Consider the following 12,727-nt stretch of genomic DNA (forward strand, 5'->3'; position numbering starts at 1 on the left):
CACACACACACACACACACACACACACACACACACACACACACCCTTCCTTACCCGAAACAAAATATGTCCCCTCCCTCCCCCTTTCAAATGACCCGCAGGAATTGTGACATATTTGGGACCCTACATCCCTGTCCATTGCCTGTGTCGCAGACACTTCCTCTGAGTCTGCCCCTGTTTTGGTGTCTTTTGCAGTTTTCTCATTGCCCTTATGACTTTTGTTGTTGTTATTGTTGAACTGTTTGAAAGTAATATAGAGATGTCACTCCCTACCTCTACACACATCATCATCATGCATCCCCCAAAGTGACATTTTCCTATAGAACTACAACCCATTGTTGCACCTGGGAAAATCAACAATTCCATAATGCCACTGGATACCCAGTCCATGTCCAAAGTTAACTGGTTTTCTGTTATGGGTCCAACTGTGTCCCTTTAAAATTCATAGGTTGAAGTCCTACCCCCAGTATCTCAGAATGTGATACATTTGCAGACAGGGTTTTTAAAGAGGTAATTGAATTAAAATGAGGTCATTAGGGTGGGCCCTAGTCCAATATGACTCCTGTTCTTGTAAAAAGAGGAAATCTGGCTGAACACACACAGTAAGAAGACCATATGAAGTTATGGGGAGAAGACAGCCATCTACCAGCTAAGGTCAGAATGAAACCGACCCTGCCAACACCCTGATCTTGGACTTCTAGCCTGCAGGCTGTGAGACATAAATTTCTGTTGGTTCAAGCCACTGAGTCTATGGTAATTTAAGGCAGCCTTAACAAGTTAACCTACTATCCCAAGATATTCTAATAGTTTTTTGACCTATGACTCAATCCAGTTTCACTCATTATATCTGGTGGTTGTAGAAAGGTTTTTTAAAATTATTTATTTATTTTAGAGAGAGAGAGCACAGGGGGGAGGGGCAGAGAGAGAGAGAGAGAGGGAGAATCTAAGCAGACTCCATGCTGAGCATGGCCCCATGCAGGGCTCAATCTCATGACCTGGAGATCACAACCTGAGCCCAAACCAAGAGTCGGTCGCTCAACTGACTGAGCCACCCACATGCCCCATTATGGAAAAATGTATGGCCATTTATTTCAGACAATCTGGATTTCAAATACAGAGTTGCTTCTCGGTGCAGGGCACTTTGAAGCAAGGTTCCTATTTCTGGGCTTCACTTTCCTCATCAGAGAGGACAGCGAACACTGCCTGCCACTGCTAAATATATATATAAATATATATATTGCAAATTTGCCCTGAGAAAAAAACCCAAAACTACAGAAAGTGTCTGGTGCGTAGAAAGTCTGCAGTAAATATCCTTCTCATTCCTTAATCCAAACAAAAATTCCATCTGTTTGAGGGAAGGATGAAGAATAGATCACCGTGTCTGTAAGAATCATGATGATGGTAACAGAGTCTCCTCCATTTTCTTTTGCAAACTACCACCTTCCTGGTTGAATTTCTTAAGAGAAACTGCCTTCCAGCAGTCGCTGGGCCAGTCCCACAGAGTGCCAATGGCCTCCTTTACCCGTGAGGAGTTATAATCTGAATGGGGGTGAAATGTATATGACAAAAGCATTTTTATTCATAACAGAAGGTGATACTTGAGCACTCCCTTTGTGTCAAACACCTTGGAAATGAGCTCATTCCTTCTCTGCAACAACCCTGTGAGACAGGAACTGTTTTCTCCTTATAGGGACACGACAGGCAGGGAAATTGAGGTTCAGGTATTGAGGGTATGGGGGGAGGAAGGGGGGTTCCCTTGCAGTGGTGTCTCTGGGGTGCAGGGCAGGGACCAAGGACAAGGAGCAGAGATGGGTAAAGTAGGAAGGCATCAGCACGCCCTAGGCACATGCTCTTCCAGCCCACCTGGAGCACAGAGCAGTGACAGGAGAACGTGCTGGAAGGAGAGGTAAAGCTCTTATCTCGGGGGCTGAGGTTTGGAGTGAAAACTCTGTAATACATTCTGCAGACACAGGCAATCACGGCAGGTTTCAGACTGGTATCATTCCCTCCTAGGCGCTGCTGGCTGTGGAAAATAGATCTTCCCGGCTCTTCTGTGAAGAGCGCTTGTATTAGATCAGTGGTTCTCAAACTTTTCTCAGGATCCCTTTTACATCTTTAAAAACCCCTGAGGAACCCAAAGAGCTCTAGCTGGTGTGGCTTATGAATTCTAATATTTATCATATTAGAAACAAAACCCGAACAATTTTCAAAATACGTATTAATTGATTTTAAAATAACATTCATAAACCCATTACAGGTTGATGTAAATAACATTTTAATGGAACATAAACATTCTTTAGTGAGAAGACTGGTGTTGTTTTACAGTCTTCTAAGTGTCTCAATTGTCTGGCTTTATAGAAGGAAGACAGCCAGCTTCTCATACCTACCTCAGCATCCAGTATATTGGGATATCCTATGGCGCGTACTACCTGGAGAACTCTGTGGGACCCTTGCGAGAGAAAGGAGTAAAAAAGGCAAATAATGTTTACATATTATTATAAAAATAGTTTGGCCTTCTGGACCCTCTGAAAAGGTCTTAGGGACCTACATGTGAACCACAGACCAGACTTTGAAGACTGCTGATCTAGAACCTAATGATTCTAGGGGATGGGGAGTGGGGGGCTAAAAACAAAACCCAAAATGCCCTGTTAATGCTTTTTACTAAGGAATATTTAAAACGGTGCCTACAGGGGTGCCTGGGTGGCTGGGCCAGTTAAGTACCCAACTCTTGGTTTCTGCTCAGGTCATGGTCTCGTGGGCTGTGAGATAGAGCCCTGCGCTGGGTTCCATGCTCAGTGGGGAGTCTGCTGGAGAGTTTCTCCCTCTGCCCCTCCCCCCACTCGTGTGTGTGTGTGTGTGTGTGTGTGTGTGTGTGTGTGTGTGTCCGTGTGCGCTCCCTCTCTCTCAAATAAATAAATCTTAAAAAAATAAAATGGTGCCTACATCCTCACACAGTACTATCAGAAGATGGCTCTGTCATTGACCTCAACAGCACCAGCCCTCACAAAATGATATAATGTCCCCCTATCCCCAACACCAAGGTTATTTAACTTGCAAAATGGGGGGGAAATCATCCCATCTGTCTTCCTCTTTCTGGCTGCACCTGTGCGGCTGAAGGCACCATCACATCAAACGTGACTTCAGTGTCACCTGATGAATTACACCGGAGTGAGGTTTGGGGTAAAAAGAAGTGAAACCGTAAGACTGTGTCCCTGACATGCAGGATCCTTAACAAACGACAGAAGCGGCCTCAGCAAGCTTGCTCACTCATTTCCTACAGCACAACAGCAGAAAAAGATTCTAGTGCAGACTCCGTATCTGTTGACACAAAAGGAAGTGGCAGCTCCTTTCTGACAGATGGGCTGAGACAAAGCCCCTAACTGGGTCTGCTCCTTTGTTATTCCATCCCCTAAAAGAGACTTCTACACTTTTAGGCATTTGGGAGGCATTAAAACAAACAGTTGTTGATTTCTTATTTCAATTTAAGGGGAAAGTCTCCAATTTTCCGTGGCAATAAAACACCACGCGAGCCCCCAATAGTACATCCTCTGGGAGTAACTCCCTTTAACAAAACCTGTCTGGAGGGGATAAGAGAGGGGTTCCTGCTGACTCTACACTCTGGTGAGGAGAGCAGGGGGTGGTGTGTGGAATGCCTTTGAGGAATATATACCTCACGGGCCTCCCCGAAGGGTCCTGGCTCAAGAAGCGTGGCACAGTGGGGAGGGTTCTTGAGGAAACGCTGCTGCCTGAGAGGCTCTGGCACAAAAGAGTGCCTGATGATCGGTGTGGTGGGCCGGGGAGACAGGGCCTCGGTGGGTGCTCCACCAAGCTGCCCCCCAACACGGGAACACAGCCACATGCCTCCAGTTATTTTAATTTTTGCAAATTTCCAAAAAAGTCTGTCCCTGGGAAGCGTTCCCTTTTGTTACTGTAGGTAGCATAACAAACTATTGGTTACCTTTGGGCTAAAATTTCCACTCACCATATGGTCGCTAGGATAGTGCCTTATATATAATAAGTGCTCGTATAACATTTTTGCGTTCATCGAGATTTGCTAATTTAACGAAAGTATCCTTCCGTAGGCTAGTCTCACGCAGCTCTTTGCTTCCTTCCTCCTGGTATGATGTGAGGAGCTGGCTAGAGGTTGACAGACTTCTCAGGGGAGGGGATCGTGCTGGGGACACGCCAGGGAAAGAGGCTCAAGTGTGAGTGTGAGTCGGAGGTGCCTCTCTCATCTCCAGCTCAGAGCCAACTGCCCTGACACAATGCAATTGGCTGCGAGCAGCAAGAGGCACAGCACGACAAGGCCGAACACCTGACGTCTCACAGGGATGTGTAAGGTGTTCAAGGGACAAGACGGAAAGCAAAATAGAAAACAGGCATCAGGAAGTCAGGAGGACAGGATGTGGAGCATAAATGATTACAGACGGATATTCTGATAGCATTCCTTATTAGGTATTTTAAATAGGCCCTAGTAGTGATCAATTGCACCACCGATATTCATGGTATTTTCCAGTTTTCAAATTGTGCTCCCATCTTGTTTCAGGTGATCAGCCCCACAAACCACTGAATGGCTAGGTGGACCCATTTTACAAAGAAGGAAGGTGAGGTTCAGGGACGTGGCTCGCCTCCTATCCCCCAGCGAAGCAGCAGCTCCAGCATCCTGCCCTTCTGGAACAGAGCCTCCTTGCACGAATGCTAGACACCCACTAAATGCCATCATACAGCATCAGAGGTAACACTTGAGGACTTACTATCTGCCGGGCACCACTCCAACCACATTACAAGTATTCACTCAATTACTCTTTCAGCGACTCCAGGGGTGCGTTACTGATGCATATTACAATGGGAAAACTGAGGCACAGAAACGAAATCTTGGAGATTCGATCCGAGAAAGCGAAGCCAGAGGTGGTCTTCTCCTTATGGAGGCAGGATAAATTGCAGAGATGTATTTACTTCCTCCGACTACCACTTTTTAACATTGACGAATGAGCTTTATTTGGGTAACACTAAGAAAAAGAGCCCTTCTTTCCCAATCCATATTCCTTCTCTGTCCCGCCACCCTGCCTTACTTTTCTTCATTGTCCCGAGAGCATCTGATGCTTACTTGTTTGTATCTGTCTTCTGCAGAGAATGCAAACTCCGAGAGGGCAGATCCTCAGCCTCGTTCACCCCTGTGCCCACACACCAGCAGAACGACACCTGGCAAGGAGCAGGCACACAGATATTTACTGAATGAACACACACACACACACACACACACGAACACACACACACACACACTCATCATTACAGCAGAAGTCTAGACAACCTCAAAAAAAATAGCCAAGTCAGTCAAAAGGATCTGGCAATTTAAAAGACAAGCAAGACAGAACACACAATTGGCTCTGTTCACCCTCACCTGGATGAAGTGGGTGTGGAATGCCCAGTGGTCACAGAGGGAGTGACGGTGTTTACATAGAGCCCTTCCCCCCTTGCACAAATGCTGAAGGGGTCTGGAGGGACAAAGGATAGGCCAGGCAGCTGCAGCAAACTCCTGTGGGATCGGGACCTGCCAGGTCTGGCCTGGGTGTGGCCGGGAGTGGGCAGAGCAGAGGGGCAACTGAGTCAGGATGTCTTCCTGCCATGAGAACGCAGTCAGGCTGCCCCGTGTCTGGGGCTACCTGAACGGCCGGATAAGGATTTTGAGGAGTACAGGTTTGGAATTACTTCTAACGACCCAACCTGAATCAGTAGTTTTCCTTTGCTTCCCATACATAAAAATCTCCTTTCCTATTGAAAAGTCAGTAAAAATTGTAAAAACATGCACAAGAAACAGTAAAAGTAAACACAAAGGCAAAAAAAAATAAACACACATCATAAAAATATAAAGATGGTAATGATTGTGTGACTGTGACCCAATAAAACGTGGCATTTATACACAAGATGTGGCAGCATCAATGTTAGTGTTAATGCTATAATCCACCCTCCTTAACTCAAAACACATCCTTTGGGAAAAAGAAATCAATTGATGGCCAAAACTGTAAGCAGTCCAAGCAGCAAATGGGTTGTCCTCTGCAAGCTCTGTCATCCCACCTAGAAGTCAGAGTTGGTTTTCACGATTCGCTCCTGTGAGAAGCAGAGTGGTGCTGTTTGGAGCCTTGTGGGCAGCAAAAAGTGGGAGGGAGGAAAAAAAACAAAAGACATTTCTTCTTTCAAGCCCGAGGAGAGGAAGCATCTAGAAGCATGCATTTTATTTTCTTTTACCCATCCATCTGTCCCATGAAAGCCTCCCTTGGCTTCGCAAAGTTCCCTGCTCCAAAACTGCCTCGCTTCCCACCTAACTATCTGCTCCCTTAGTATGGAAGGTCTCAGTGGGCATTAGGAATAAAGCGGTTCAGGTTGAATTAATTCAAATGAAAACGTGTCAGAAATATGCCTATTTTTACAATCTTCTATTGCCTTCCAAGGGTGTATGAATTCTGAGGGTCTTCTCTGCGCTGGGTGATAGGTATGAGCCAGTGCAAGTGTGGATAAAGCTAAACACCTGTCTACAAGGGTGGAAGAAGGGAGAATGTGCAAGAATGTGCGAGCCTTCCTGGGGGTCTGTGGGGGGGGCAGGGGTGTGTGGAGGTGGGACCTGCTAAAGCAAGCAGGCACAGAACAGAGGTGACCTTTGAACCCACCCCACCCCCAAGTCTTTAACCACGTGGATCTCTCAGTGGGTAGAATTTTGAGAAAAGTCCTCACTTGAGTCAAACTATCTAGAATCGGTTCCCAAAGCAAGTCTAAACTGTGTTTTTGCTTTTCATAGTTTCTTCCCTTTGGTTTCTGAATTGGTAGGTTTTTCACAAATTTGACAGTCCCTTCTCTTGTTCTGCGGCTACCACCCTCTCCTCCAAGTAAAAAGCCTGGGGTAACCAGCGGGGAAACTTCTAGCAGTGGCTGGGCAGAGGCTGCACCACCCTTTGGATCCGAATTGCCCTTAGTAATTTAGGGACCACCTTTATTTAGTTTGCCCCACACTTGAAGGGAAATTGCGGCTGTCTTCCAAAATGTTTCGTCAGGTCAAAAGCTGCGTAGATGACCACTCTCAGCCATGCTTCCTCCCTTCGTCCCTAGGCTGGGAGAGGGGGCACTCTCCTCCTCAAGACTCTGCCTTAGCAGCTTGCAGGAGCCCAGTGTTACATTTCAGGAATGTTGTGAGCCCATGGTTAGAGGCAGCATTAAAACATAAATAATATAAACTTAACATTAAATAAGTTGTATTAAAAACAAAGATATAAATGCCCCAAACTCATCCTTTCTTAATTATTTTACTGCTACCTATGCTCTTGAGGTCAGTGACATCTATTTTCCCTGTGTCGTAGAAACCCTGTATTAACAGTGGGCCAGTGCCCCTTTCTGCCCCAGTCTGCATTCAATGATGTCACATCCATAGCAGGGAAGTAGCCACAGTGGGGATAGTTACACCTTGGAAGTTGGCAAACACTACAAATCTGGGCTTGATTTGTTCTCTTCATGTCTAAGAAAGCGCTGAAGAAAATGTTAATAATGCAAATTAAAACATAGCTGTTGCATTGTAGAAATAGCACAAAAAATGGGGAAATATTCATCCAGCTTTCAGTTCAGTAGATAGTCACCCGCATCACTGCTGAATGAGTGAAACTCTGACACACATCTTCATTGTCTTAGTAATGTGAAAGAAATAACAATATTCACATGGAGACTATATTTGCTTATTAACAGGTTGCTTACAAATGTGTTTGGCAAACATTAACAAAAGCATTCTGTGAAAATCATTTTGCATTTGTATTATTATTTGCAAATTGTGTGCGATGTGTATTGTGTACACACACACACACACACACACACACACACACAGCCCCCTACCCAGACCCCACACACACCATATTCGCTTTCCATCCTCCCGCGTATCATCGGATGTATTCCCTCGCCCCTTAAGACCTGTTCCCACACCCCAGGCCCTCCACAGAACAATGCTTGCTGATATGCCCATCAATAAACTGTAATCATTTGTCTGTCAAAAGGCCTCAGAGAATGGAAGGAAATCCTTTGCATTTATAAGGCCTGGTGAGCGCTCTGCTGAGCTCCCCTCACAAGCCCACTCACACCAGTTGGCAGCTTTATTCACCACTTACTATCAGCATCACTGTTCTTAACTTTCATGGGCAGCTTGGAAAGAGACAAACACCTCTAAAGTAGACCAAAAACCTTGCTGAGTTCTACAGGAAACTTGGCCAGGGACATTTAGAGTACTGCCAAAATCTTCGCAACATCAACAAATAGCCTTCTTCTGAAAGTCCCAGCCATTTGAGTAGTTCAGCGACTTTTAAAGCACAAGTTTATTTTGCCACACTGGTAATTAACTAGTTAATTACTTCTCATCAATTTACTTTTAAATCTCACTAGGACATCAAGTTTGCTTCTGGAATTCCAATGGAAGACAATCCCATTGACTCAACTGGAAAATAAAAGTGCTGTCTTAGCAAAAACTTTTTAAAAAGGAAGTCTCTTAATTCTTCTCTGGGCCACCACCATGCAAACAAGTATGATGAAAGTGATTGTTGTTCCTCAAACTCAGCGGAGCATAAATGGATTCTATAATCTTCACCAGAAGCCTGCCACCAAATGAGTGGTTTTTTTTGTTTTGTTTTGTTTTTTAACTTAACAAACCCTCCAACTCAGGATACCCTGTAACAAAGGAGTTCCTGTAATTCTCTGGGGATATGCAACAGAAGAAAATTCACAGAATCTACATTTCTGAAAATATACCATTTAACTTGACTGCACTTCTTCAAATTCCTCCTCTTGGCAAAAATCTTTGCTATCCTCGTTCTCGGTTCTGATTTTCTTTCTAATCCTCTCAATAATGATGCAATCAGCCCACCCTCAACGTAGGTCTTAATTTTAAGAAGTTCAGCATTTACCAGTGGTTTCTTTTCTATCACAGTAGATTGAGAATGTTGAAACTGCAAGCATTTCTTTGATTAATCAATTCATTCCAAATGTGGAGTCCTTCAAGCAAGTGTCTGATAAGTCCAGCTCTTTGACAGAAAAGCAAGTTCGTACAAGACATTAAGCTGATGGAAGCAAGCAGACCGTATCAGTTTTCAGGTGTTTCCTGATGTCTCCATGAATGACTGACATCCTACGATGATTAGCATCTTTAGAAGCTTCCTCTCCAGGAGAAACTGCTTCTGACTCTGTTAGTAAACAGCCCTTGCCAAAATGAAGTGTTTGTTGGAAATACCCAGTTGTTAATCAAACACTAGAATCTAATATTTATTTGTACTTTAGGGCATCCTGCCAGATGTTATGTATTTTAGATACGGTTTTGACTTTTAGAGAAGATAGCTCAGTTGTCAATCAAGTACTTCAGTAGCTACCCTGAGTCATAGGTCGGCAAGGCGCTTGAGCAGTAGAGTTCAGTGACTCTGGCAATAGGTGCTCCTTCCCTCTGGAATGCCACACCTTGCACATGTCACCTTCCTTTTATCTTAGCAGCTGAGTTGTCCCCCAACTAGCCACCCTTTTCTTCTATAATAATGCAATCCTCAATTTTAACTGGGCATATGGCTGCCCAGGCTTAAGATGATATCTTTCAGAGCAACAAGATGGAAGGAGCTTGGGTCCCTATGAGCAGACAGCTACCTACTGGCCTTGGACTTACTCAGACCTGTGTCCCCCTCCCCACCCCCACTGGCAGTTGAATCCAATCCCAACCCACACACCAAGCATACTGTGAGCCTGAGATCTGGAGTCGGGCCATTGGGCACTGATCCCAGTGCTGCCGTTGATTAGTTAGGTGTCTTTGGACCAGACATCTAACTATTATGACGCCTGCTTCTTCCTCTTCAAAATGGGAGCGATTGTCCACAAAGTGCTTGTGAGCATGAAATTAGTAAGTGTATGCAAAGCCTCTGGAAGTCTGCCCGGGCTGGTAAGTGCTCAATGTTAGCTTCTACCACCTCCACCACCAGGGCCATCTCTCCAGGGTCTGCTCTTCCTTGCTGTAACAGGAGGCAAATGGGAATTAGAAGGCGAAGCTTCATTCCCTTCACCATAGCCCTTGCACTGCCTTACCTTTCCCCCATGCCCGCTCTCCAGATGCCCTGCCCCTTCCTGTCTTCTTATTGCTTATTTAGAATTTCCACTCTATTCCTCATAGCTGACTTCGCCCACTGTAATCCCTCTTCATTCTGATTCTTCTCACAACAAATTCTAGCCTTTGAGAATTTACATCTGTGTATTTTCCCTGTTGGGAGAATTTAAATATATGCATATTACAGAATGTCCATTGAGATTTGGAAAAGAGGAGCGTTGCAATGGGGAAGGAAGGAAATAAAGCAGATGCCAGCTCTCAGAGGGTGACATTGGCCAAGCGAGAGCAAACAGAAGACTCTGGATTGTATTTTGGGGTTGGTGTGAGGGGAGGGGCCACAGGCACGGAATGCAGAAGAGGGCTCACCGGTGCATGTTCTGGTCAAGCTATCAGAGTTGGATCTAACATTTTGAACCTCTCTGTGCTGTGGAGAGAGATTGAGCTTTGCAGAAGTTGTAGATTATACAAAGCCTCGTTCACCTCAAATACCAAGTTAATCCGCCTCAGAGCAAGCTGCAGTATTGGAAATAGAGGGAAGCTACTTCAAATCACAAAATCGAGACGACATGTCCATGTATTAGATGAATGATGGAGAGAAAAACTGACCTTGTATCTAAGCTCATTAAGAGAAGTGATTTGCCGACATGTCATTGACAAGACCAGTTGTGCCCCCAGATTCACGAGGGAGCCCAGTGTACCTGAAAATAATCTTACTTAGATAGGAATCTATAGTGTAACCTAGTCATTCATTCAAGAAAGCACAAAATCTGATTTTCATGCAACTATTTTTCCCTAGTGTTTACTCAAAAGAAAAGGCAGAACTATGATGTTTTTCAATCTCATTATTAGCAGTAAAAGCTCTTCAAAGTAATCCCTGAAAGGGCAGTGTACTGCCCCGAAGTAAAAGTACAACACCCCTTTCCCATTCTGCAGGAGACCCCAGCAAAAGTAAGAAACCCTAAAGGGCCAACCTGAACGGAGAGAGAGGGAGTCTGGATGGAGGGACCGGAAGTCCTGGGGAAGAGCCCTGCTGAGGGTCAGCTTTCATTCAGTAGCCACCTGCTACCCCCCAGTCAACCCTTGGGGGCCTTCCTCTCTCACCTGGGGACTCTTGCCTTGGAGACTGCCAACAACAGTGGCTTGGTGACAACGGACAGGTCTCGACTGTTCATTAAATAGCTGCTAAAGCCCAAGCACCGTGTAACAGTTTATCTACTATCATTACATGTTCCTAACAATCCTATGTAGTAGTTATTTTTATCCCCCACCGTACGAAAGAAGAAACAGCAGGTAGGTAGTACAGTTCACGTTCAAAAACAGTCCATTCAGCTCGAAAAGTACGAACCAGGCTATCTTCATTCCCTGTTCAAGAAGGTGAAGAGAGATGGAGTTTCACGTCCTCTGAGGCAAGAGCAGCAGGTTCAAAGATGGCCCGTCCCAACTGAGAACTCATTAAAGACGCCGGTGTTAGTTCTATCGACATGTAAACATTAGACAGAATTATGCCTCAGCTACACTATGAGTCAAGTGGGTTTTCTTTCATTAGCCCAAGATCACAATCACCATTTATAATATTTTTATGGAGTTGTCTTTCAAAAATAAAATTCGAGAATACAACTTATCCACTCATTCGGTTAAATGCTGCAGTGCCTGTTAGGTAGTTGGGAGGCAGCAGCAACCAAAACAGGCAAAAAAACACCCCTGCTCCAACAGGGAGACTTGAGTACAGACAGAATAAGAATAGATATTAAGGAACTACTGCTATTTTTAGTAGACATATTAATTAATTGGTGGTTATTATGGAAGTGTTCTTATCCATTGGAAATACATATTGAAATATTTATGAGTAAAACAACATGATAGCTAGGATTTGCTTTTACTGCTACAAAGCAGGGGAGGGAGGTTCATGGGGACACAGACGAAGCAAGGTTGGCCATTATAATTGTCCAATCTGCAAGATGGGTACTTGGGGTTCATCATACTATCTTCTCTACTTGTGTTTATTTGGAAATTTCTTTAATTAGAGGAGAGATTCCTCCCTGAAGGACTTAAAAAGATAAATAGTAATTTACAGTGTGTCAATCAGACAGAAATATGTGCTATGTAGAAAAAAAATAAAGCAAGGAAGGGAGGAAGAAAATGCTGAGAAGAGGGTGGATAAATATAATATTTCCTAAATGAATGTAATATTATACATATATACAGATATATAAATTAATAAGACATGGACAAGTTGGTAATCCATATCAGGCATTAATATACATGAAGCTGATTAACCTGGTAATTAAAAAGAGAGCAATTTGACTTTTCTGAAAGATGTCAGTTTTAAAGAAATGCTAATGAAAATAACGGCTAGCATTTACCAGTGTTTTCTGGACGCTAGAAGTAGGTTTTGCAAACATGTTAAAGAAGGACTGGATCTGATCCTCATCCTAAGCCTGGGAGCTGGTACTGTTTCCCTTGTCTGTGAGGTGCTGCCCCCAAGCTAGGGAGGCCAGATAGCTTGTCCAAAGTCATGCCAACTCTGAATGGGGGAACCTGGTGTGGAAGCAGGTAGTCCAGCTCCAGAGTCTAAACATTTAACTGTCATACCACACTGCCTATTTTGATGGATATGTAGCAT

The 12,727-nt window shown here is 44.4% G+C and overlaps 1 protein-coding gene across 6 annotated transcripts in view; it reads right to left on the reverse strand.

Annotated features, from left to right (window-relative positions):
- Positions 1–12,727, reverse strand: part of PLEKHG1 (pleckstrin homology and RhoGEF domain containing G1) — a 220,157-nt gene that overhangs the window by 193,961 nt on the left and 13,469 nt on the right. Inside the window, exon 2 of one of the 6 annotated variants that reach the window (XM_027602558.2) lies at positions 5,107–5,201. The exons of the other annotated variants lie outside the window; for them this stretch is intronic. The gene's annotated coding sequence lies outside the window, so the exon portion shown is untranslated. The remainder of the gene's footprint in view (positions 1–5,106; positions 5,202–12,727) is intronic. 6 annotated transcript variants of the gene reach the window in all.

Source organism: Zalophus californianus, chromosome 7 (assembly GCF_009762305.2).
Source record: "Zalophus californianus isolate mZalCal1 chromosome 7, mZalCal1.pri.v2, whole genome shotgun sequence".
Taxonomy (NCBI): domain Eukaryota; kingdom Metazoa; phylum Chordata; class Mammalia; order Carnivora; family Otariidae; genus Zalophus; species Zalophus californianus.